This window comes from Stenella coeruleoalba (genome assembly GCF_951394435.1).
Source record: "Stenella coeruleoalba genome assembly, chromosome: 2".
NCBI lineage: Eukaryota > Metazoa > Chordata > Mammalia > Artiodactyla > Delphinidae > Stenella > Stenella coeruleoalba.
In genome coordinates, this window is record NC_137147.1 from 81,251,928 (window position 1) to 81,279,266 (window position 27,339).

Here is a 27,339-nt window from a genome sequence, read left to right on the forward strand (position 1 = left end):
AATATACGTATGTACTACTTCTTATAAAATTTTCTCTCCTTTACGAAAGGTGAGACTATATGGGCAATCAAACCCTCCTAGTGCTACCTACCTGTGCCATAGTTAAAGTGAGAGTACTGGACTCAGCTGGCCAGGTCTATTCCTCTATAGCAGTTTTTTTTTTTAATAAGCTTATTTATTTTATTTATTTATTTTTGGCAGCACTGGGTCTTTGTTGCTGTGCGTGGGCTTTCTCTAGTTGCGGCACGTGGGCTTATTGCAGTGGCTTCTCTTGTTGCGGAGCATGGGCTTTTGGTGCGCGGGCTTCAGTAGTTGCAGCATGCGGGCTCAGTAGTTATGGCTCACGGGCTCTAGAGTGCAGGCTCTGTAGTTGTGGCACACAGGCTTTGTTGCTCCGTGGCATGTGGGATCTTCCCGGACCAGGGCTCGAACCTGTGTCCCCTGCATTAGCAGGTGGATTCTTAACCACTGTGCCACCAGGGAAGTCCTGAGTTTTTTGTTTTTGTTTTTGTTTTTATACACTGTTTTGACAAAGCAGAGAAAGGGGTGAAGTTAAGAGTTGTGGTAGGCAGAATTTTAGGTGGCCCTCAAGATTCCCAGCCCCCGGTATAAACACATCTTCTCCCAGGTATCCAGTCAAACACTAATCCAGGTGCTGCTAAGAAGGAATTTGCAGATGTAATGAAGGTCACAAATCAGTTGATCTTAATATAGGGAGATTATCCTTAGTAGGCCTGATCTAATCAGGCAAACCCATAAAAGGGACAGGGTTCTTCCTAAAGAAAGAGATTTGAAGCATGAGAAGGAAACCTCTAAGAACTGGGAATAGCACCTGGCTGACAGTTAGCAAGTCAACAGGGGTCTCAGTCCTACAACTGCAAGGAAGAGGATTCAGCCAATAACCTGAATGAGCTCAGAAGCAAATCCTTCTCCACAGCCTCCAGAAGAGAACACAGCCCAGCCAACATCTTGATTTCAGCCTTCGAAGACCCTAAGCAGAGAAGCCAGTCATTCTGTGCTTGGACTTCAGACCTCCAGAACTGTGAGTTAATAAGTGGGTATTGCTTTAAGCTGCATTGTTTGTGGTAATTTGTTATATAGCAATAGAAAATGAATGTAAAAGTTCTGTTTGTAAAGGTGTCCAATTTGCTTGGATTAAGGAAAGCAGCTCTTTCCTCTGTATGGCTGCTGCAGTATTCTATTGCATAACTGCACCACCATTTGTTTATCCATTCAGCTGTTGAGGAACATTTGGGTTGTTTCCAGTTTGGGGCTATTCTGAATAACGTTGCTATGAACATTGTGTACACATCTTTTGGGGGACATCTGGTGCTACTTTTGTGTCCAGCACAGGAAACATATAGGGAACCATTAACTCGGGGATACTTCAGTTTAACATCTTTTGTCCTGTTACTCCATCACCCTGTGTTTGAGTTCTGATCCTTGAGAGTCAAGCACCCTGGCATAGAGCAGCCACCAAGTGCCCTGGCTGGGTCCCTCTGCCTACCTCTTCACCTAATTCCAGGCCATGCTCCATAATGCCTGCTTAGAACTTTTTGGCAATCCTATAAATATAAAAAGCTTAAAGATATCCAGAGACCACTGTAACTTACATTCAAACTGGCTAGCCGATAAAAAGGAAGCAAATAAACAGAACAGAAACCATCTGATCTCCACACCGTGCTCTTCACCATGGATGCTAATTACAGGACATGCACATACAATGCTCTTAGCAATGCTCTTGAGATCACCAGTTTTCATTGTATTTGCCCACCCCTAAACAAACATTAGAAAAGTATTTCATAGTCACAAACGCCATATGTCTCATTCACTGACAGGAGAGAATAACAATTTCATAGCCCGTTTTTTGTTGTTGTTGTTGTTTTGTACAAACGGTGGAGAAGAATAAGTTTGACCACTTACCTAGAAATTCAGTGAGTCAAGGATTGATAGAGTAAAAATCAGGTGTCGGGAATTCCCATCAGGTACACTCCACATCAACAGGTGGTCTTTTTCACTTGAAATAAGCCTGGAACCAGAGACACTAGAAATATTGATACATTCAATCACAATGAATACTTACCAGTTTTTGCTTAAGCTTAATTTTTCGTGGGTTTTTTTTGGGGGGGAGGAGTTAAATTTTTAAAAATATAGTTGGTCGTTTAATTGAATGTGATTTCTGTTTGCCAATGTGAAGAGCCACAGGAGACAAAATGGGAAAGGGGAGGAGACACTGACTGGGGTAACTGCCCTGAGATGCCTCCTTCCAAATTTATATTGCCTCAAAACCCTCCCTATGTTGATAAAAGGTTATCAAGTTTCAAATATAAACAGGTTTTAGAAATGCTAACTTCAAGAATGGTCATCAGTCATGTGAGCTAGTGCCTTGAGGTAACCAAAATTGGGGAAAGAGAAGTTGTTTATAGAAACTGGCAGGATGAGATGTATGATTTATTTGAGAATAGAGAGAAATTTATCCAGACAGATAGAAGTGGCCTATGCAAGAAGAACATACTAAAAGAAGTACTGGAGAAGAAAAAATTGTCTTTTTAGAGTCCAGCTAATTGTAGAACTGTAGAACAAAACTGTAGAACAAGCAGTTTTGACTTAACATCTATTTGACCTCCTCCCTGATTCTTGAAACCCCGGCTGACTGTGAAGTCCTTTCTTCTATCTGAAGTCAACAAGCATGGTCACAACCTCTCAAAAACTCCTGCGTTATTCCAGCATTCACTCTTCCTCAGTGACTTAGCTCATGCCCCTTCGCCCTTATTGCCTGTGTGTTCCCATGCTACAGGATACCAGGCTTTTTCCCGTTTATCTGGTACTGGTTCTTTACCCTGAACCTCTGAACCACTTCCCACCCTCAGCCCCTTGAGTGGTGGCAACAGGATGTTCTTGGCAGGAGAATAATTTTCAGTGGGGGGTCCATGACTGCTTTAGCCCCTCTGATAAATCAGGAACATTCTAATTGAGTGGGACTCTGGCACTTCCATATTGTTGGTTAATATGATGAAAATCCAACCACACCCAAGCCCCAGGGAGTGACTGGTTTCCATTTGGGGATGATTCTGTCTCATGTTCCTTTGAGCTTACCCTCCCCACATTGCTTATAATGCTTTTAGCATACATGAGATGTGAGTTACAGGTTGTAGAGACTTTATAGCCTAAGGGGCCAATGCCATGGTTTTGAGATTGTCCTTTATGCATTGTACAACTGTCTCACAAGTGATTTTAGGACATACTACTCTTTGGTCTGCAGAGTTGGGGAGAGCTGGTGCATTTAATAATACCTGGGATTCCCAAGGCACTAACCCCTATACTCCACTGGAGCAAGCAACTGCCTCGGGCGTGTAGCTTTTATAAATTTCCCACTAGAGCCAATTCCAGTATGACTGGATTCAGCCTCACAGAGGGAGGTCAGTAATTGGTAGCACATGGCTGGGATGAAAGGATTCTGGTGTGTGTGGGGGGGGGGGGGTGCGCGCGGGCGCATCTAGGGGAAAGCAGGTAAGTTTCTCCCCCAAAGTGAGACCTTGGAACCATTTTTCTTAATCTTTCTTTTCTGTCTGCAAGGGCTTCATAGTTTTCTAAAGGAAAGATCCCACTGAGAGAGTGATATATCATAATGAAAAGGGCAAGTCTCATTTCTAATCCCCCTCTATCTCCAAATAACTTTGTGACCTTGAGCTAATAACTTAATTCCTTCGTCTGTAAAACAGGAAAGTCCCTCCTAGACTACGTGTTCTCATAAAGATTTGTAGCTCTATGATCTATCTATCTCCCATATATGCCTAAATATGTGACAAACCTAAGAAAACTCTCTTTTGGCCACTTTTAGGGGTGTGGACAAATAAGTCAATGTCTACTCAAAATCTTTACTTAACTACTTAGTAATGCATACATATTTAAAATCATATTTATAAAATAATATAATGATTCTTAAATACTAATATTTGTCCACTGTCACTTCATAAAACAAAATTATTCCTCACCAGTGTCATTTTGTGACTAATCCAACAGTTTTCCAAACACAGAATTGTTAGTTCCTTCTAAGTTTCTGAGAGCTAACACTCATTGAATTCATGTACAATGCTGTCTCCAGAAATGATATACCAAGTCACCCCTGTGCGTAGCACGTGGTCATTTTTTCATTTCCTATAGGTGCATATTTATAATCTCCATAACATATCGCTCACTGAATTTGTATTTTTGTGTGTTCTCTAAAAGATCTATTTAAAAACACATCTAACACTTGCATTTCAGGGCTAATAACTTCAAGAAAAATTACTAGACCAGTGATAAATTTCTTTTCCTCTTTTTTTTCTTAACCAGTTCTGGTAGATGACCTCCATAAGCCTCCGAAACAGGCATTAACTTAGACCATTTCACCCCGATGCATCTTCCCCTAACAGTAATTTGTTGTTCCAAAATCAGATACTGAGCAGGAACCAGAGGATGACTTCATTAGGATGTGTATTGAAGGTGACTTCCTTCTTTCTGGGAAATAATTTTGGAGACAAAATATTTACCTTTTATGGGGGCAAATGGGGGTATATATAAAGCCGTTAGTTCAAATTAATTCCAGAATTTTAGAAGTAGCTTATGCTTTGCTTTTCTTTCTTCATTTGGCTTTGGAACCCAAGGTCACAACACTCTAGGTAGAAGATTTTCTTTAAAATTTAAGGAAGGATCAGAATTTAATATATATGCTTAACCAACAAGGCTCACTCTGAACCGCAAGAAAACTAAAAGGAAGCCCTTTAAAAAATAACCACCCCACTGGTTTATCACATGCAGCCCAACACTGACCAAGAAGATAGAAAAAGAAAAGTTCACACACAGCGCTTTATGCTTTTTCAGTTTTTCTTCTGAGGTCAAATTTCCAACAACAACCTGGACTTTGTCTTTCTCTTTTGACTTTGCCCTTTTCATGGAAGGGGGAAAATGCTGGTGCCTCTCTGTGACAGTTGCTGGTAGCTGCTACCTTCAGTTTGCTCTCCTGGTCACACAAGAGGGTGTTGCTACTCCCAAGCGGCCCTCCCCAAGATACTAGGGCACGCCTGCCAGGAGCTGACTATGGAAACTTTTTTTTCGATCAGGCAGGAAATGAAAAGAAACCTGTCCCTCCGTTTGGCTCAAAATAAGAATGAGTGTATATAGAAGAGTCCCAGAAAAAAAGGCAAGAAAAATAAACTCAGCTCTTCACCACCAACACCCTTTTTTTTTTGTCCCCAACAGAAACCTACAGGCAAGCTGTTCTCAGTGGATGTTAAATATCCAAAATTCTGGGAGGGAAGTGTTGCATGATTAAAGCAAAAAAAAAAAAAAAAAAAAAAACCACACACACACAATAACAACAAAAAACAGGAGCAAAGCTGTTTTGATCTCTCGAACTCTGTTTCGTTGTCCAAACTTCTTCATCTACCTCAGCTGGGGCGGGACGGGTGGGAATGGGAAGAACTAAGAGGTTTGGCTTCAACCATAAATAAGTCAGTTCTAAAGAGACTGAGAGTCACCTGATTAGAGCCTAACTCTTGTTTCCATGCGAATGGAAAGCTTAGTCTGAGGGAAGTGTATCCTCAGGCAGACAGTCACTGGGATTCCTTCTTCTTAAGCCTTGGGAGTCCCAGGGGAAATCCCATGGATCGGGTGCCCCGCCCCCATCTGAGACTGGCTGCTTGATTTCAACTGGCCTCTGTTCCCTGTTTCAGGAAAAAAAAAAAAAAAGGAAAACATTTCCTAGTATCCTTATTAGGAGAATTTTCAATAGAATTGTTTAGGGAGAGGGTTAATACTGATTTGGTGTTCAAGATGGCCAACTCCACCTCCATATGAAAATCTGAAAATAATTCTGATAAAAAGAGCAACTCTGCTTGTGAGCAAACCAGATGGCTACACACCCCTTCATCGAGTCTGTGAGTTTTTGCATTACCACTTTGGAAGTTTCTCCCCAGGAAAACACATGGACAGGAGACTTTTTGACTGAGTTAGGAATCTGTTTTAAAACAAAGTCCATCCACACTAACCCCTAGGTCTGCCCAACATAATTGCCTGTTTCATTTTTTCAGGACATTTTCTCTAGCAGATTGACTACCCTTCTGGATAACTAAATATATCACTTATGGTCAACAAAGTGAAAACATTGAGGCTTCTTGGTGGAGAGTTCAGACCAAAACTTGGTGTTTGCCTGAATTCTCTGGATCCACGCGGTATTTTGGGGCTTGGGTGTGCTCTGGAGGGTTGAAGCACTCATATTGGGAAAAGGTTTCAGATTCTCCTTGAAGGTTTATTTATGGAGCTGCTCATTAAAGCATAAGTAGAAAGAACCTCGGAGGCCACCTACTAAGGGAAGCTTCTGGTTTCATCGGGAAGCAGGGATTGAACACTTCATAATCCTACACAATCCCACTTCCCCTAAGTAGTTGTCATATCCCAGAGAGATATGATCATTAAAGTCCAATCTTGGAACTGACAAGAGTTGGTGCGAGGGTGGGTATCCATTGCCCAACATACTGTGTTGAGTGCATTAAAAATTTAGCATCTTGGCAAATGTAGAATTACTGACAAGAGCTTGAATTGACCAAAATGAACATTAGTATGGACTAAACTATTCTTTATGTGGTCATGGAGTTCTCAGCATGGGGTGAAGAGTCCATGAATAGATTTCAGAGTGGTGGTCCTCCTAAGAATGCTGTGGAAAAAAGTTGGCATCTGCATGTGTGCCTTTTAGAGGGAGGGTTCATAGATTTTTTTTCATATTCTCAAAAGGGCACCTGATAAAAACTGTTAAGAACCAGAAGCATTAGTCTAGATTTATAAGCACTGTACATTAAGTAACATGCTATACCCTCATGACCTGGTTTTAGCAATTCAGTCTTGGAAATGAATTTATTACCCTCTCTCCAAATCCTGATTCTACCACTTACAACCATGTGCTATAGTTCAAGTAATTTAGCTTCCAACTGTGTGAGATCTTGATAAGCAGATTTTCTTCTCTTAGTCTTTTTAAAAAAAAATCTCTCCTTAATAATATCATATTTATTAACTACTAATGAGAATAAGATATATCTTGTGAAACAACTTTGAAAAGAAATGAATGCCAGTGATAGAGTTTGGTACCCTTCTCACTAGTTCTAATTTAACCTTAATCATCACTATGAACTATAATCTGGCTCATGAAAGGTCTAATCTTGTTTAGCATCAAAGCACTCTCAAATTTTGTATTATATGTGAAAACAAAAAAAAAAGTGTTAGTTACCCATTCTACCTGTTAGTTATAATCAAAGAGACCCACTACATGGTTAAGATGTTTTTAAAAACTCTGGATTTAAATAAAACATCAGCATTTTCTCAAGTTTATCACTTGGTCACTGCTTAATTCAATTTTATCTTCTCTATCTAGCGTAACTGGCATAACAAAATTTTCACAGAAGCCTCTCAAATATTTTATTCTTCAAGAACAGCTTAATTGAAATATAATTCACATACCTTAAAATCCACCATTTTAAAGTGTACAGGTCAGTGGGGTTTCTTTTTTAGTATATTCACAAGGTTATGCAACCATCACAGCTATCTAACTTTAGAACATTTTAGTCACCTCAAAAAGAAACCTCATATCCATTAGCAATAGCTCTCTACCCCACCCCCTCCTCCAGCCCCTGGCAACCACTAAATTACTTTCTGTTTCTATTGATTTGCCTATTCTGAACATTTCTTGTAAGTGGAATCATACAATATGTGGCCTTTGGTGTCTGGCTTTTTTTTTTACTTAGCATAATGTTTTCAGGGTTCATCCATGATGTAGCATCTGTCAGTACTTCATTCTTAGAGGCTGGCCTTTCAATATTTTAAATGAGGCATGTTTGGGGTTTTGGCTATTACTAAGTATTTATAGTATTATAGTGATGTCTATCAGATGTCATTTTGTTGGACGGGTCCTGTGACCCAGTGACTAGCACGGTATAGGAGTAAGAGCGTATAGGCATGGTGCCACACCCATCCTAGAGGGGCCCAGAAAGAGCCCTAAGCCATGGGATCCCCTCACAGACTAGCAGAGAGCTGAAGCCAGTCAGGTGAGGAGAGTAGTCACTGGGGGACTTTTTAGGGCTTCGAGACATGGCTCTTGGTCCTTCCACCTGTTTTATTTCCTTCAAGTGTACTACCCAAAATTCCAGTGTTCAAACATGTTCAGAGGACACAAAACATTGAGAACCTCTATTTTATTTACCCTGGTTTTCTCTGCTTGGCTAGGTGGAAACTACCATCAACATACACTGAATCCTTTTTGGGGTGAAAACAGAATGTTCTTGATTTGGCTTAATATGAGGTTTGCTTATCTTTTAGCAGAAGGTCATGCTTTGCTGGGTCATGACCGCATGTGGTCCATTTGTCTAGCTTTTGCTTTCTTTCTCCACAGGCAGAGGAGGAACAATCTATACAGTGCTGTGATGCCACTGAAACCATATAAGGGCTGCCTTCCTTTCTCCCTATCACAAAGAGATCCTTTTCCACTTAATTCTGTTTCAACACCACACCACCCCCTTCTCTTCCTTATAATGCATCCGCCAGTCATAAGAGTTTCAATTGATTTACTTGGAGCCAGGTGCGATTTTGACTACAATTACAGGATTCTTGCCTATTTTAAGCACAGTCCTAGAGTAATGATTGCCATATGATCCATCTGATCACAGAGAAAGCTTATTAAAAATGCAGATTTCCTTGGTTTGATTCTGAGTAGGTAAACCTGGGGTGGAGCCCAGAAATTTGCATTTTAAGTAAGCGCAATTTTCCTGTGTGGATGCAGGAGGTTCATTAAGAGTCTGAGAAATACCGCCCTACTAGTTTGTTCATAAACTGCCTCAGACACTATTTCAAAAATATCTCTCTTGAATGTTTATGTATTCTGTGAAACAAAAAAGTTGGGGAGGAGGACACAAATATTAATTTTGTTATTGCATCTCACTTAGTATGCCCTTCTGATGCCAGTTTTTATCCATGTCTTTCTCCATCCACCGTGTGAAATAATGGTTATGTTGCTGTTGCTTGTTGGGAAGATGGAATAAGGCCCTAGAGAGAGAAACCTAGTTCAAAAGGAGGAAAAGAAGGAAAGGCAAATTAGTGTGCTTGTACTTTGAGAAAATTGGTGCACTGAGGAAATGCTCTCTGGTATTTCTGTTTTGAGGAAATAAATGTTATTTGTGGCAGGGAAATGCTTTTAGAGTGGGGACTGTTTGTGCAATAAGGACTATTTCCTTTTAGACTTTTGCAGAAAGCATTTTCAGAATACAAACTTAGAGTATGAAATGTGTGTGTGTCTGGAATATTCTACACCAATATTCCCGTTCCTAACCTTGCTAGCCCTTGATCTTTGGCCTTTGGTTCCTTCTTCAAATCAAATCTTCTCTCTTGCCCGTTGAGGAATTTTGAACAATATACCCACTACGGAACTCACGGCAGGTTTTGGCAACAGGTTTAAGGCATCTGGTGATAGAAACCTGACATCATCTTGCATGTTCACACATCACTATTAATTTTGTTTAAAGCTAAGGGAATGCACATAACTGTCAACCAACATTCCCTACCTGAGTCTAAAGCATTCCTTTTTCATCAAAAGACTATTCGTCCAAATGTAATAACCATTAATTGTCAAAGGTTTTTGAGAATATTTCTCTCCCAGAAGTTTTCTCTGGTTAAGGGAAAGCAGTATTTCCATATCTTATTTTGGGCTGTATCTTGAGTACCTAGCACTAAGTTCTATCTGCTGTCAAAATTATAATTCCTAATTGAAACTGTAGAATATATGAGTGCACAAGGCAAAAGGCATGGAGACTGGGCTTCCCTGGTGGCGCAATGGTTGAGAGTCTGCCTGCCGATGCAGGGGACACGGGTTCGTGCCCCAGTCTGGGAAGATCCCACATGCCGCGGAGTGGCTTAAAAAAAAAGGCATGGAGACAGTATGTGAACAAGAGGCAGAAATATATCTAAGGCTAGAGACTTGACTAAGCCTGGTTCAGCAAGTCCAGAAGAAAACATAAATCAAAGGTCAGACTTAGCAGAGAGACAGGGACTAAACAAGGAAGCAGAAATCAGATTTTGTAAATATATGGGAAAACAAAAAGCTAACAAGGACAAAGTAGAGGGAAATTCAATACTTAGGGGACCGCTCAGGTAAGTGGTCAGTAACCAGGAGATCTGCCTGCCCAGAAGGCTAAGGCAGCCCAGTGTCAAAACAAATGGGGAACATCAAATGCAAAAAAAAAAAAAAAATGCATTCTGAACAGTAAGAAGCTGTCCTGGTCCAAAGTTTCTTAGGCATTTTCTGTCGAGACTGAACCAAGCATATCACCTGGGAAGTTAACAGAAAGGAAGACATATGATTGGGAAATAAGAACAGATCATATCCTTAAAGCTAGTACTTATAAATTCAAATGTGGATAACAGGGTGAGAAGTGATGTGGAAATGGAAAGCAAAAATTATAAAAGATTCCAGACAGGCATCATGTTCTTAGAGAAGCAATCCTGGAATTCCCTGCCTGGGTCGGGGGGGCCCCTCCTGCTGCTCTCAGAGCCTCCTTTTTTTTTAACCTACTCTGGTATCTACCACACCCTGTGGTGATGGTCCATCTCCCCATCCAGGCTACAACCACCTTGAAGGTAGGTCTTATGGTTTAATTATCTTTATATACCCTGTACATAGCGGTTTTGCAATAAATGTTTATCAAATGTCAATAATTACCTTTGCCTTATCACACCACAAGTTCCTTCTAGACAGGAAATGCACCTTTATGACACTTCATAGGCACAGTATTTTAGTTGATAAAGAAGATGAACATTTCATCTATTGGCCTTTACTCTCTTAAAACTCATTCAAGGGAATTCCCTGGTGGTGCAGTGGTTAGGGCTCTGTGCTTCCACTGCAGAGGGCACAGGTTTCATCCCTGGTCAGGGAACTAAGATTCTGCATGCTGCACGGCATGGCCAAAAAATAAATAAATAAATAAAATAAAAGGCTGGCCTGAAACCCATTGGGGAATTTGGACTTTTTAAAAAAAACTAATAAAACTAATTCAAGTAGTATTTCATAGACAGGTACTCTACGGTCACAGCAAAGAACCCCTCCTACTCCTACAAGAAGCATATTCGTCTTACTGACTATTTTGTAGAAAGTGCTTGACTGAGTTAGTGGCTAAGTTTCAAGAGCCTGAGTCTTTTGAACACATTCCTGTCAACATTGTTTTCTATAAGGGCCCTTGATCATTTTTCAGAGAAGCAGTATCACATAGTGTTTAAGAACACAGGCTCAAGAGACAGACTGCCAGAGTTGTATTCCAGCTCCTCCACTTATTATCTGGTGACCTAGGACAAATTATATAATCTTTCTTTGCCTCAATTTTGCCATTGGTAAAATGAGGATAAAGGTTGTTATAAGAATTAACTACATTACTGATAATTTTTTTCAAGTATTTAAAACAGTGTCTGGCATGTAGTAAGCTGTATAAATTATGTAAAAATTAACTACTATCATACTTTGCTTTGCCAGATACCACTGATTACTCTGATCAATATTTATACTACCCACAATGTATATGGGTCCTTCCTCAAAACATTACTGCTCTCTTTATTTCGCATTTTCCCCTAGTTTTTGGTAAAAGATATTTTACTGTAAAAATAAGCAAATATGCTAAAAATGGAGAAGATAATAAGTTATATTATGACTTCACTTATCATAATAAGTTATAATTTTCTGAATCTATATAAAATTCAGAGAATTTATCTGAAGAAACTAAGATGGGGTATTGAGGAAAGTGTGTATCTTTTGTCTTAATCATTTCCTAAGCAGTTACTAAACCTGACGTCATTATTTTTTGTACAGGAAGAGAATCTCTCATACTTCTGGAAAATTTCAAAACTTTGCCAACATATTTTTTGATCACCCTTACTTCCTGTGGTGGGGTTTACAAACCACACCAACTTTCATAACTGCTGAGATTTACAGAGTGAATCCTCACTTGATAATCTTGTAAAAATGAATAGTCAGTACTTCTCTTCCTTTTCTAAATGCCACATATGTCCGCTTTTGCAGAATGTTAAAAAAAAAAAAAAAAATTCCAACCAGCCCCAAGCCAGCTCCAAGCAGGTATGCATACTATTTCTCAACTCCGTCTCCAGAGTAGCCTGAGAAATCCCTTTCTCCTCAACATCTCCCCTAGATCTCCCCTAGGTTAATCCAACCTGGAATCCGTTTTATAAAGAAAGAGAATTATCTTCAGCCTCCCAGCTTCCCTGGCTAGTGTCTCTGGTATCTAAATAAATTAAAAGTGGGAAAGAATAGATTTAAAAAAGAAAAAATTCATTTACGAAAAATGATCAAGAGCTGGGATGTAATTAAAAGTTATCATTAGTAGATTACCCAGATTAGCAATTTTCAAATATTTTTGAATAAAGGAAGATAGCATATGACACTAAAATCACACTGTAACATGATTTTTCAAAGACACATGCTGTGCCTTACGATCATCCCCAGGAAGAGCATTCACTGTTTAATAGAATCAGAAAGTATTGACAATGGAGCTATAAATAAGTCACTTGTGGAATCCTTCCAAAGTTGCTTTTTAAATCATTAATTTATTTTTTTAAGCTTGTCATTCGTCTCAAGTTGAGGGGAGAAACAAATTCCACTTATTTGAGGTTTCTTTTTCTTTTTATGTTGCTCATCTTGGCCTTTATAAAACATTTTTAAAAATTTTTATGCAGCTCATTTTGGCCTTTTTATATAGTACAATGTGCTTAATTCCAGTTTAAATGTGTATTAATAGGCATAGGCAATCCAATGATATCTCCTTTGTAAATTAGCAAAAAATAACTGCTTTTTTTTGAAGTCCAACCAGCTTCCACTATTAGAAGTACAGAGCACATTTGAGTCAAAGTCCTCTTCCTCAGAAACCCTGTTGTTACCATGGGAAAACTGTGAAATGCTCAAATGTGGGCAATGTTATAATTAGAACCAAACGTGGGCTTCGTAGGACCTGTCATGATGTTTCTAGGAAGCTAGCTCTGCGTTGGCTTCATAAGACATCCTTTTCCTACAATCATGACTCACTGTGACTTCCAAGGCTCTCTCCTCCTCCTCCCAACTTCCCCCCCCCCACTTGTTCTGGGGTGGAAGACTGCCCCCACTCCAGAGAATGACGGACGAGTAGGCGGGTGTGCAGTCCACTAACAAGAATGCACTTCTAGGCATTGTGGAAGTAGGACAAAGGATTTTGCTGGGCATATTCAGAGCTAACGATGTGCTGGGTATATGTTAATCATACGTGGGGAGACTCATTGCTTTGGCAGCTCTAACCCACTCACTAGTCCAGCCAAGCCCTCCCATCCCTCCCTCCTTTCTTCCTTTCAGGAAAGCATGTGCAAGTTCTCCGCAAAACGATGAATCTCTTCTCCTCAGGGGAATGTACAAGTCAGAAATTTTTTTAAAAAGAAAAGAGGAGCCAAAGCCTTTGCATAAGTAGGCCAGCTGCGGAGCCTCAAGGCGGGTGTTGGGGGAGAAACCTCCTTGTGGCCATGGCCCCAAACCTCCCGGCCTCCACTTGTTTCCATTGTCTGCCCACAACCCCAGACGAGCCAGCCCACACCTTGGGAACTGCACCCACTGTCATTTTCAGGAAAAGAGATGTTCTGAGTCCATCTTGGCATTTCTGTGAAATCACAGAAATAATACATTGAATCGCAGAACTGAAAGAGATGAACTAATCACTTGGTTTTTTTTGTTTTGTTTTTTTTTTTGCGGTACGCAGGCCTCTCACTGTTGGGGCCTCTCCCGTTGCGGAGCACAGGCTCCGGACGCGCAGGCTCAGCGGCCATGGCTCACGGGCCCAGCCGCTCTGCGGCATGTGGGATCTTCCCGGACCGGGACACGAACCTGCGTCCCCTGCACCGGCAGGCGGACTCTCAACCACTGCGCCACCAGGGAAGCCCACTTGTATTTTTTTAAAAGATGAAAATGCAGTCAGGAAAGCCTATCTGACCTGCCCAAGCTCACACAGTTCTAGATACACACAGCCAAATCTAGAATCTGCCTCTTTTTATTCCCTGTCTTTTGCCTTTTTCACACGAGGCTTGTAATAGCAAACCGGATGGTAGAGATGCTTTCATCTCAGTTCTCTTGCTATGGTTTCCTTTATTGCTCTCTTGTCATTTGTGTAATGTGTGACCAGCATACAGTTGAGCTGAGTCTGATTATGAAGACTTATCTGCAGTACTTGTTAAAAATAGAAATTCCTAGGACTTTCCTTGATAGATTCTGGGATGGGTCTCAGGAATCATTTAACAAGTTTCCCAAGTGAATCTTGGGATCAAGTCAGTTCAGGGAAAAACATGGTAGAGCAAAAGTAGAAAAAAATGTATGTTTGACAGGCAGGGTGTTCCAATAAGAATAGAACAGGGGAGTGGAGAGGACCAGGAATTTTGCCTCCTAGCTGCTTTTTTAGTGGGTTAACTACTAGACCACACTTCCTCTCTAGGAGAGGCAAGGAATTAAAATCAAAGGTTTACCACTGATTCATGCTGCCTGCTAATGCTGCTTATTGCGCCATGCTGTGACCCTACACGCTGGCTTGGAAACAGATGTGGGGAGTGAGCAGCCTGAGGTACCGAGGGGTGGGGGAGGTGGGGAGAAGGCAGACAGCCAGGAAAAGAACTTCCTCTGCTGCTAAATTTCAGGCAGGAGTGGAAGTCAGTCTAAATTGTTACCATGCAGATCTGGAATCATTTTTGCAATCGCCTGGCTCCAATTCCAGGTTTGTGCATTCTGCAACAAGAACTGAAAACTTGGTAATGCTCCTGACCTGACTTTTGCCTCTGCCCTCATCTGAATGCGTATTATGAAGTTACATATTTAGTTTGACAGTCATTTCATTAGGCAAAAGAGTTTGGTTACCCTCCTTGCCCTGCTCCCACCCTCCCCATACACACTTTTTAAAAGGAAATACAGAAGGGTTAAGCAATTCGACTAAGCTTACACTAATCTCAATATTGTGGTTGTTTGATTAAAAGTGCAACCAAGCCATTTCAACTAAGCTTTCCAGACTCCCTTCAATATATTCTTATCAGGCAACTGAAAAAAACTGGGTTTATTTTCTCCCATAAAATGAATACTTAGGTGTGCCCTCAGACATGTAGTTTTTACCATGTCAATGTTTATCAAAGACACATAGCTGTTGAGTGTTAACTACTGATTCTAGAAATAGTGTTTGTGACTTCTTTACTGAGCCGGAAGCTCCATGAGGGTGGGGCAGAAATTTCAGCTTTGGTTTTCACTAGACATTGCGATGTGGGGGTGCTTAACTGCCAGGAGGGTTAGGAGCTAGATTTCAGGCCCACAGTGGTTAGGGTTCCCAGATTTAGCAAATAAAACTACAGGCCAGTTAAATTTGAATTTCAAATGTTTTAAAATATTAGTATAAGTATGTCCCATGCAATATTTGAGACATACTAAACAATCATTCATTATTTATGACCTTCAAATTTAACTGGTCATCCTGTTGACCAATCTGGCAACCCTAGCAAGGGACCTTCCCATATTGATGAATAGAGAAGCCAGCCAGGGCTTTTCAGCTGAGTGGCATAATCATTTCTGTTTTTGAAAGATAACTCTGGTGACAGATTGGAGTGGGCAGAACTCGTAGGCAGGGAGACCAATTAGGAGTTTATTGAAATAGCCCAGGCAAGAAAAGATGAGCTTATTTCAACTAAGGCAGTGGTGGTGGAAAGAGTGAGGGGAGCAAAAATTATAGAGACATCTAAGTGGTAGAATCAATACAACTTGGTAATTGATTACATAAGGGCAGTAAGATAGGGGATGGAGTTAATGTAGTATAAGTCTCCAGATAAATAATGGGCATTATTTTTACTCTAGTTTTCAATCCGTAGAATGGACCAATACTACTTTATTTATTTTGTAAGGCTTCTGTGAAAACCAGTTAAGATTATTTATGTGAATGCAGTTTGTCAAGTGTAAAGAGATACAAAAATGCATTGCCTCTAACTGAATATGCATCTCTCTCAGTAGACACTGAACTCTTTTAGGGCAGAGGTTACATTTTATTCATCTTTGGTATTTCCTAGCATACTGCCTTGAATGTATAGACAGCCAAAACACGTTTGGAGCATTAAATCAAATTTGAAATTCTACCGTGCCAAACAAAAATAATGAACACAGTTTTTTTTTTTTTTTTTTTTTTTTTTACCATCTTGTTGGTGTGTGTCTGGAAGTATATAATGGATCTAGTGAAAATGCCAACAAAATCAGGGCCGCAAGTTCCAGGAGAAATACCCACTTAAGTAATGCTGATGCTGAAGGAAATCCCTTTCTCTTCATTCACAGATATATCAAACACTTGGGCCATCTTAACAGTTAGCCCAGATACATTTCCCTCCTTACATTTCTCCCCTTATAAAGTATTTAAAATCCTAAAGGAATTATCTGCTTAATCTGCTTTAGACATCACCTTGGTAGTGTCTGGTACGTACCACTAGACTCAGCTTAGTTTAGGTGGGGAACACTGTCCTGATCTCTGTATCCAGTATCTAGTACCATGCCTGTGCTGTGGTGGGTGCTTAATGGAATGTTTTAACTGAAAGAAGATGATCACTTCCAAATTGAGTAAGACTGAGACTTCGAATATCGCTGAGTCTCTATTCTCAACCAAGCAAAATAAACTGTAATGCTGAATCTTATTACAAAATATGGGTACCACATTTTCAAATAATATATTCATCGGATTTTTCTCCTCCTAAAATAAGTCCATCTCCCTCACTTTTTCCTTCTTTTCCTTTTCCTCATTGATTTTGCGGTTTCTTAGGCTATTTTGATTCTAAGAATGATCTTCTTCTACTTCCCCATGACTGTTTTTCTCTCCTTTTAGTTTCAAAATAATATCCAGAGAGACTGCCATAAGCAGAAGTTTTCTGTTTCCATCTGGTATAAATTATTATATTATTAGCATGATGATGATGATGTTATTAACTACTCTTCATAGTTATCATTTATTAAGGACATATCATGGGTCATTTATTATACTAGAAGCTTTACCTAAATTTTCTCATTTAAATCTTAGTCCTATAAAAATAGCTCCTACTGTCCCCTTTTTATATATGAGGGACCTAAGGTTTTAAAAGTATTAATTACATTATTCCAGGTCAAAGAATTTGACAGAGGCAAAATTCAAAGTGAGTCTTGCTGAACTTGCCAGTCATTCCCTAGCTACTAAACCAATGTTTCTCAAATGTTAGCAGGCAACAGAATCCCCAGGAGTGCTTTTTTTTTTTCCTAACACCTTTATTGGAGTATAATTGCTTTACAATGGTGTGTTAGTTTCTGCTGTATAGCAAAGTGAATCAGCTATATGTATACATATATCCCCATATCCCCTCCCTCTTACGTCTCCCTCCCACCCTCCCTATCCCACCCCTGTAGGTGGACACAAAGCACAGAGCTGATCTCCCCCAGGAGTGATTCTTAACCATAGATTGCTGGGTCTTACCTCCAGAGCAATGCAGAATGATTGAATAAAGCTGAATGGGACATAGAATTTATAGCCCTAACTAGTTCCCAGGTGATACTGATGTTGCTGGTCCAGCGAGCACACTTTGAGAACTACTGGACTAAACAACACTGCCTAATATTGTCCCGTTATTACACTCCAACTCTCTGACGGTCATTGACCTGAGCAGTGAGGATACAAAGATGAATCAGGCACTTTTTGCACTTAGGAGTTTACAGTCTAGTTGAGGAAACAGATCAGTAAACAAAATATCAATATTACAAATATGATAAGTTCTGTAAAGTTATATGCATAGAGTGCTATAGAAACACTGAGTAGCAAGTCCCAACCAAGTGGGGGTGGCCAAAGAAGGCATACTGGAAAAGGTTATTCTTAAGCTAAATTTTAAAGAGTGACAAGGAACAAGAAAAAAGGAGAAGGGAAGGGTATTTTTTTGGTCTTGGAAGCAGCATGTATAAAAACACAAAGATTTTACATTTTTGTTGTAGTAAGAAAATTACAAGCAGTCTGTTATGATTGGAACCTAAGCAATTGCAGAATGTTAGAGGATGTCTTACATGTGACCCTCAGTTTGGATTTTATCCTTGAGGAAAGACTGTCCCCTTGAAATATGGGAAGATTCAAAGTGGGAACTAGAGTTACAGTAAGAGATAAGGGATCAACTAAAAAAGAGTGGATATATGTATATGTATAACTCTTTCACTTTGCTATACACCTGAAACTAACACAACATTGTGTAAATGAACTATACCCCAATAACAATTTTTTAAATAAAATAAATAGATACATTAACAAATAAAAAGACATGAGGGATCAAGAAGGCATTTCAGTATCATAATAATTATCTGTGAGATCAGTAAAAAAATAGATGAAACTCTAGCCGAATTAACCAGGATAAAAATAGAGAAGTACTAATATCAGGACTGAGAGAGGGGATATCCAATAAATTTGACTGCTTAGATGAAATAGATATATTTTTGAAAGACACATTACTATTAAAATTCATTCTAAAAATAGATACTGAATAGTTCAATATTTATTAAAACACTTAAATTTGTTAAGAGCCTTCCCATAAAGAAAACTCTAAGCCAAGATAACTTTTCTAAGCAGCTCTACCAAATACTTAAGAAAAAATAATACTTCTCAAGTCATGAGGCCAGCATTACCCGACACCAAAATTAAACAAAGGTAAATAAGAAAATTTCTTTCAATATTTTGCATAAAGCTTGATTCAAAATTCTTAAGAATTTAAAAAATTAAGTCCATCAATATATTAAAAATAATACATCCCAGGAATGCAAGGTTTGTTTAACATTTGAAACTCAATCAATGTGATTACCCATAGTGACATAATTTTTTTTAAGTCCTCCCCAATACGTGTGTAAAAACACTTCACAAACTTTAATATCCATACCTGATAAAAAGTCTCAGAAAACTAGGAATAGAGGAAATTTTTTCAACCTGAAATGACAGCTACAATAAATATACAGCTAACATCATACTTAATGGAAAGGCTGAATGCTTTCCCTATAAGACTGGGAATAAGGCAAGGATGAACACTTTCATGACTACTATTCAATATTGTACTGTAATTCTAGTCAGTGCAATGAGGAAAGAGAAAAAAGATACCCAGATTGAAAAGGAAGAAACAAAATTGTCTTTTTTAACAGACAATGTGATTTTCTATCAATAAACTCCTGCAGAATCTATAAAAATGCTACTAAATAGTGTGTATATTACCAAATGGCAGGTAATAGATGAGTTTAGCAAAACTGTAGCATACAAGAATAATCTATAGAAATATATTTCTATATAATAGCAATGAAAAATTGAAATTTAAAAAATACAATTTACAATAGCATCACAAATACTTAAGGATAAAACTGGAAAAGAAGATGCATATGATGTGTACATTGAAAATTACAAAACATTGCTGAAAGAAATGAAAGAAGACATGAATAAATAAAGAGAAATAGCACATTAATATACCAAAAGATTCATTTGTTAATGTAAACTCTCTTCAAATTGATCTATAGTTTCAGTACAATCTCAATCAAAATCCTGGCAGGCATTTTTGGCACTACGAGTTCTAAAATTCATATGGAAATGTAATGGACCTAGAATAGTCAAAATAACTTTTAAAAAGAAGAACAAATTTCAAGGACTTACATTATCTTTCAAGACTTATCCTAAAGCTATGGTAATCAAGATTGTATGATATTGATGTAGAAATAAATAAATACATCAATGGAACAGAATAGAGAAGACAGAAACAGAGCCACACCTGTAAGACAACTGATTTTTGACAAAGTATAAAGGCAATTCATTAAAGAGAGGACAGTGTTTTCAACAAATGGTGCTTGAACAATTGGATATCCATATATAAAAAATAAAAATAAAATACCTTCAGTCAATACCTCCCACTATATATTAAAAAATAACTAAAAATCAAAGATCAGAGACATAAATGTAAAACCTAACACTGTAAAACTTATAGAAGAAAACATAGAAGAAAATCTTTGTCACCTTGAATTAGGTAAAGATTTCTTAGATACAACAACAGAAGCACAATCCATAAAGGAAAAAAATTGGTAAGTTTGACTTTATCAAAATTAAAAACTTCTGCGCTTTGAAGGACACTGTTAAGAGGCTGGAAACCCAAGTCACATATCTGATAAAGCCCTTGTATCCTTGAATATATAAATAACCCTCAAAACTCAATACTATAGAAACAAACAACCCAATTGAAAAACTGGACAAAAGATTTGAACAGACACTTACCCCAAAAGATATACAGGTAGCAGATAAGCACATGAAAAGATCACTACTCGATATCATCAGCTATTAGAAAATTAAATTTAAATAGAATAAAAGAAGACCACAGTGAGATATGCCTACATACCTATTAGAATGGCTAAAATTTTTAAAGACTGACCATACCAAGTATGTGGAGCAACTGGAACTCTCCTGCCTCACAGGTGGGAATGTAAAGTAAGACCACCACTTTAAAAAAAGATTTAGCAGTTTCTTAAAAAGTCAGTCATATATTTACTATAGGATTCTCCTTCCATTCCAACCATTCTTCTTCTAGGTATATAACCAAGAGAACTGCCCATACAGAGACTTGCACACAAATGTTCAAAACAGCTTTATTTGTAGTAGTCAAAAAACTGAAAATAACTCAGATGGCCACCAACATATGAATGGATATGTGAACATATGAACCTCAGAGTTACTATGCTGAGAGAAAGCAGCCAGCGAAGAAAACCAGTACATACTCTATGATTCCGTTTATATAAATTCCTATATTATAAACTAATATATAGTGACAGAAATCAGAGCAGTTTTTGCCTTGGAATGGGGAGGATGTGGGGAGGGTTGAGAGGGGATTACAAGGTGCACAAGAAAATTTGGGGGTGTAATAAATATGTTTATTATCTTGATTGTCATGATTTCACAGGTGAATACTTATTTCAAAAGCTATCAAATGTAAATGTTAATGTTTATCTTATGTCAATTTTATTTTATACCACTTTATTTTATGTCAATTATACTTCATTAAGTCTTATTGAAGAACTTATCTGTGTTGTGTGCTTCCCGTGTCTAGGACAAGAGAGGATAGAACTCTGTATTTCACATAGTATGTAATTTCTAGATATTATTTATGGAGAATTTTTCAATATTATACACATATGTCCATAAATCGCAACATCATGGTCTCTTACTATAATCATCTCACAGAAAAGTCTAGCATGAGTCAAAAGTCTATGATTCTTGTTCTGACTCTGCCATTGCCTGATGGGTGGCCTCAGAAATCACAATCCCTCTGGGCCTAGTTTCTGCACTCCTAAAATGAAGGCTTTGTACTGCGTGAAGGGGCATCATATTATGTTGTTACTCAGGAGGTAGAGGGAGGATGGTAAGAGGAGCCAGGCTGGCAAAGCTCCAGAACCCATTCTCCTTCCGAAGGACTGAATATTTTTGTCCCCTCTCCCCCGCCACCCGGCAATTCATATCTTGAAGCCTTAATCCCCACTGTGATGGTATTTGGAAGTGGGGCCTTTGGGAGGCAATTAGGTTTAGATGAGGTCATGAGGGTAGAACCCCCATGTTGGAATGGGTCCCCTTATAAGGAGAGGAAGAGACCAGAGCTTGCGCTCTCCCTCCACCATGTGAGGATACAGCAAGAAGGAGACTAACTACAAGCCAGGAAAAGAGTCTTCACCAGAAGCTGTTCATGCTGTACTCTAATCTTGGACCTCCCAGTCTCCAGAACTGTGAGAAATAAATGTCTGTGGTTTAAGCCACACAGCCTATGGTATTTTGTTATAGCAGCGCATGCTGACAACGTCCTCCAACCAAAGTGGTTCTGCTTCTATCAGTTCTATGTAGTAAGTTTGTCCATAAGACTTATTTTGAAAAACTGGTTTTCACGGACTTCAAGAGAAAATTTGTAACTACTGTAAATGTTAGAACGGATGACCTCTAAAATCTCCTCAGAGATTCCATAATTCTAATTTCTAAAATTAAATCTGCTTCATAGACTATTAAGGAACTCTCAGCAATCCTCCAGAAGTGTCCTACCCAAATCCTTTTGCTATTTTATTTTGATCCAAACAGAAGTGATGCTCTTCCCTGTGTTTATCGGCAGTGTGCTCCTCAGGGTCTGTGTCTGTGCACAGAGGGCCTCGAGATGTGGAACAGACACTTCCTACTCCTCCGCGTGTAGAAGCCAGCTTCTGTCCCAATGGCTCCTCCAGTCACATTGCTCCTCTCCACTCTCATAGTGGTTCTCAAAGCCCCTAGAATTTTCCATCAGCAAGTCTAAGTAATTCAGAAAATCAGTCTCTCATAAGCCTTTAGACAGTCATGCACCCAGATCTGCTGGTTTGTGTGGGAGTCATGTTTTCCAAGAGACCCCATCTGCCTTGCAGCCTCAAAATTCTTCCTACTGGCTTCTTTTTCCCCTGAGATTTTTGTACATCGTGCCTGTGTTGTTTTTTTATTCCCCTAATTGTAGTGACTCAGTTTGTTTTTCTAGTGCCCACATCCTTTCCCCACAAACTTAGAGGATTGAAAATATGGTATAGTGGAAAGGAAACCTAGACTCTAATTCTGGCTTTGCCATTCAACTTCCCGTGTGATTTGGGGGGACTTAAGTCATTCTTCTGGGCCTCAGTTTTCTCATCTTAAAGTATTTTTTATTTATATATTTATCTTTGCTGTGTTGGGTCTTTGTTTCTGTGCGAGCGGCGAGCAGGGGCCACTCTTCATCGCGGTGCGCGGGCCTCTTACTGTCGCGGCCTCTCCCGTTCCGGAGCACAGGCTCCAGACGCGCAGGCTCAGTAGCTGTGGCTCACGGGCTTAGTTGCTCCGCGGCATGTGGGAGCCTCCCAGACCAGCGCTGGAACCCGTGTTGCCTGCATTGGCAGGCAGATTCCTAACCACTGCGCCACCAGGGAAGCCCAGTTTTCTCATCTTAAAATGGGAGAGTTAGATTCATTTTTTTCTAAAGTATTTGACCTACCATTGCTGATGTAGGAGATGATTTTATATTGTCCATAATGTATACTTAATAAGTATGTATTTATTTTAATATATGTTAGAAACATATATAATTGTTACATCAAGACAGCTTAAATTAAATTTTAGTCTAATTAGATTATCTAATGATAATTAGATTTTTTCAGTGAACTGACTTAAAGTAAAATATTAAGCAGATTCAAGGGGTAACTGGATTTGGAAGATGGTGCATAATAGTGACCTGGAAGCAGTATTATGTTTTGCCTCCATGTTTCACAGGGAAACTACATTTCCCAGCTTCCTTGGGTTGGAGTCATGTGCCTATGTTCTAGACAATGAAATATGAACCCAAGTCATGTGTCTCTTCTGGGAGAAGCCAGGGTGCCCTCTCCCTGTTTTTATTCTCTTGCCACAGCAACTTTGGAAGCTGTGCCATTGTGATATAAAAAGAGCTTAAACCTTGAATAATCAGATGTATGAAAGTGCCAACCCAAATTAGACATGTGTGGCTAAGAAATAAACTTTTGTTGTGTTAAGCCACAGAGATTTCTGGGTTTATTATCTCAGTATAGTTTATCTTCTCCTGTTAAATACAAAGCATGATAAGATTATTAGGTTCCATCTAGCTCTAAAATTCTGCACTCTTCTTTAGTCTGTTCCCTTCTTATTCAGGTTTAACCTATACTTTTTTCTGGCCCTGTAACTTCAAAGAAGTCCCTTCTAAACTAATTTGCTTATGTTTTGCCTTTCCAACTATCTCTATTTTTAGAAGTGGCATTTATCTTAATGATGGCTGTAGTTCTGGATAACTACATAGAACCCTCCTCGCATCCAAAGAGGACATGGCAATTAGTGTTGTTCTGTCTGTGGTGCCTTTCTTTTCTTTTTTTTAATATTTATTTATTTATTTATGGCTCTGTTGGGTCTTTGTTGCTGCGCACAGGCTTTCTCGAGTTGTGGCGAGTGGGGGCTACTCTTTGTTGCGGTGTGTGGGCTTCTCATTGTCGTGGCTTCTCTTGTTGTGGAGCATGGGCTCTAGGCGCGCAGGCTTCAGTAGTTGTGGCATGCGGGCTCAGTAGTTGTGGCTCACGGGCTCTAGAGCACAGGCTCAGTAGTTGTGGCACACAGGCTTAGGTACTCCGTGGCATGTGGGATCTTCCCGAACCAGGGCTCGAACCGATGTCCCCTGCATTGGCAGGCGGATTCTTAACCACTGCGCCACCAGGGAAGTCCCTGTGGTGCCTTTCTGAATAGCCTTTGGTGACCATGAGCTCTTTCAGATTACTCACACATAAATATGACACTTTCTGCAGAGCCTTGTTTACTATTGATATCACCACTTCCAACTGTTATGAGCCTGTGTCCTTGTTTTGAGAAGGTCACTTCTCTTACTGAAGGTCAGACGAGCCATCCTCTAGCTACTGGTTCCCAAAGTCCATTCACGAGATACATTGTTAGAAGTTGTGCTGTAGGAAGCTCATCTATCAACCCTGCTCGTAGGGGTCCAAGTCCCAAACAGATGGAAGAGCCTGCTTTCTTCCATCTTCATCATATGCCAGAAGAGCCAAACTACATGATGAAAATCATCATTTTAATCCTTGGAAGTGATTACATTTTGAAACTTTGTGTTGGCTTATGTTGTCTGGTTTTATCATTTAATGAATGGTCATAGATATTTGTTTAAAAAATGGTATTTTTCAAGAAGCCTAAGGTCTGGATCAAATCACAGCCTCTTAGTTCTAATCACTGCCACTGCACTATATACCTTTAATTTATATGCTCTGCCAAGTTTTTGTCTGCCTGTTCTCCAAAGGACGTTAAAATTTTTTATTTTATTTTATTTATTTTATTTTTATTTTTGGCTGCGTTGAGTCTTCATTGCTGCGCACAGGCTTTCTCTAGTTGCGGCGAGCGGGGACTACTCTTCATTGCGGTGTGCGGGCTTCTCCTTGGGGTGGCTTCTCTTGTTGCAGAGCATGGGCTCTAGGAATGAGGGCTTCAGGAGTTACAGTGTGTGACCTTCAGTAGTTGTGGCTTGCAGGCTCTAGAGCTCAGGCTGAGTAGTTGTGATGCACGGGATTAGTTGCTCCGTGGCATGTGGGATCTTTCCGGACCAGGGATCGAACCCATGTCCCTTGCATTGGCAGGCAGATTCTTAACCACTGTGCCACCAGAGAAGTCCCAGGACATTAAATTTTGATTCAGTTCTATTCTCTAGTGCTTGATTAATCAGTATAATCGGTATATTGAATGTGCTGCTCAGGCAGTGGAACTAAGACAGTTTTTAACAATGTAAGCTGATGGAAAATTTTAAATTATATATAGCGTTTTCTTTGCTCAAGATAATATAGAAACCTGGTTCTCAAGGCTCAATACATATACCAGTGGTGACTCTTCAAATGGTCCAGGAAAGCAGTGGTTTTTACTCTGTGGGTTTACAAATGGAATAATCTTTGGTTTGTTATTTATACCGTAGAAACTTTCCAAACTAATTTGAAGATTATATTAGAACTGTTAAAAATCATTAGCCATTAAAAATACAGTATGTATGACAATATTGATGTTCATTGGTAATCACAAAACTGTGGAATTATAGAACAGTAGAAATGGAAGAAAACAACCACCCATGTGACTCAGCTCCTTATTTAACAGAAATGAGAAAAGTGGGACACAAAACATGACATGTTGTTACTTAACTTTTTTAGTAACAAATTTATTGAGATATAATTCATCCACTATATAATTTACCAATTTTAAGTGTACAGTTCAATGAGTCTCAGTGTATTTGAAAAGTTATGCCACCATCGTTACAATCAAATTTGGACCATTTTCATCACCCAAAAAGAAACCACATGCCCGTTTAGCAGTCACTGCCCATTTGCCCACAACTCTCCTAGCCCTAGGCAAACACGGATCTACTTGCTATCTCTATTTGCCTATTCCCAACACTTTGTTTAAATGGAGCCATGCAATATGTGATCTTTTGTGATGACTTGTCTCACTTAACAAATGTTGTTGAGGTTTATCCATGTTGTACCATGCATCACCACTTCATCTTTTTAAATTGCTGAATAATATATCATTGTATTGCTATCTCACATTTTGCTTATCTATTTGTCTGTTGATGGACATTTGGGTTGTTTCCACCTTTTGGCTCTTATGAACAATACAACTATGAAAATTCATGTATAATTTTTTTTGTGGGCATAAGTTTTCATTTCTCTTGGGTATATACCTAGGAATGGAATTGCTGGATAATGTGGCAACTCTATGCTACCTTGTTAGGAACTGACAGACTGTTTTCCAAACCAGTTACACTATTTTACATTCCCACCAGCAGTGTAAGAGGGTTCCAATTACTAAACATCTTCACCAAAATTTATTATTACCTTTTTAAAAAGATTGGTATAGCCATTCTAGTGCGTGTGAAGTGGTATCTTATTGTGGTTTTCATTTGCATTTCCCTGTTGGCTAATGATGTTGAGAATATTCTCATGTACTTATTAGCCATTTGTATATATTCTATAAAGAAACATCTATTCAGATCCTTTGCCCATTTTTAAATTGGTATATTTGTCTTTTTATTATTGAGTTGTATCATTTATATATTCTAGATACAAGTCCCATATCATATATATGATTTTAAAATATTTTCTCCCATTCCATTAGTTTTCTTTTTCCTTTCTCTCTTTTTTTTTTTTTTGCGGTACGCGGGCCTCTCACTGTCGTGGCGTCTCCCGTTGCGGAGCACAGGCTCCGGACGTGCAGGCTCAGCAGCCATGGCTCACGGGCCCAGCCGTTCCGCGGCATGTGGGATCTTCCTGGACCGGGGCACGAATCCGTGTCCCTTACGTCGGCAGGTGGACTCTCAACCACTGCGCCACCAGGGAAGCCCTCTTTTTGCTTTCTTGATGGTGTCCTTTGAAGCACAAAAATTTTTAATTTTACTGAAGTCCCATTTGTCTGTTTCTTTTTCTTTTGTAGCTTATACTTTTGGTGTCATATCCAAGAATCCATTGCCTAATCCGAGGTCACATTGATTTATGCCTATGCTTTCTTCTAAGAGATTTTATAAAGCTTTAATTTTTCTTTTTAAAATTTTTTTAAAAGTTTTATTTTCCAAATTTAGGTATTTGTTTTATTTCTTACAAGTAGGTCTTTGATCCATGTTGACTTGATTTTGTATATTGTGTGAGGTAGGGGTCCAACTTCATTCTTTTGCATGTAGATACCCAGTTGTCCCAGCACC

General features: G+C 39.2%; 1 protein-coding gene across 1 annotated transcript in view; it reads left to right on the forward strand.

The window, feature by feature from the left end:
• SPRED1 (sprouty related EVH1 domain containing 1) overlaps nt 1-27,339 on the forward strand; it is a 323,745-nt gene that overhangs the window by 47,014 nt on the left and 249,392 nt on the right. The window contains exon 2 of the mRNA XM_079909663.1: nt 938-1,042. The gene's annotated coding sequence lies outside the window, so the exon portion shown is untranslated. The remainder of the gene's footprint in view (nt 1-937; nt 1,043-27,339) is intronic.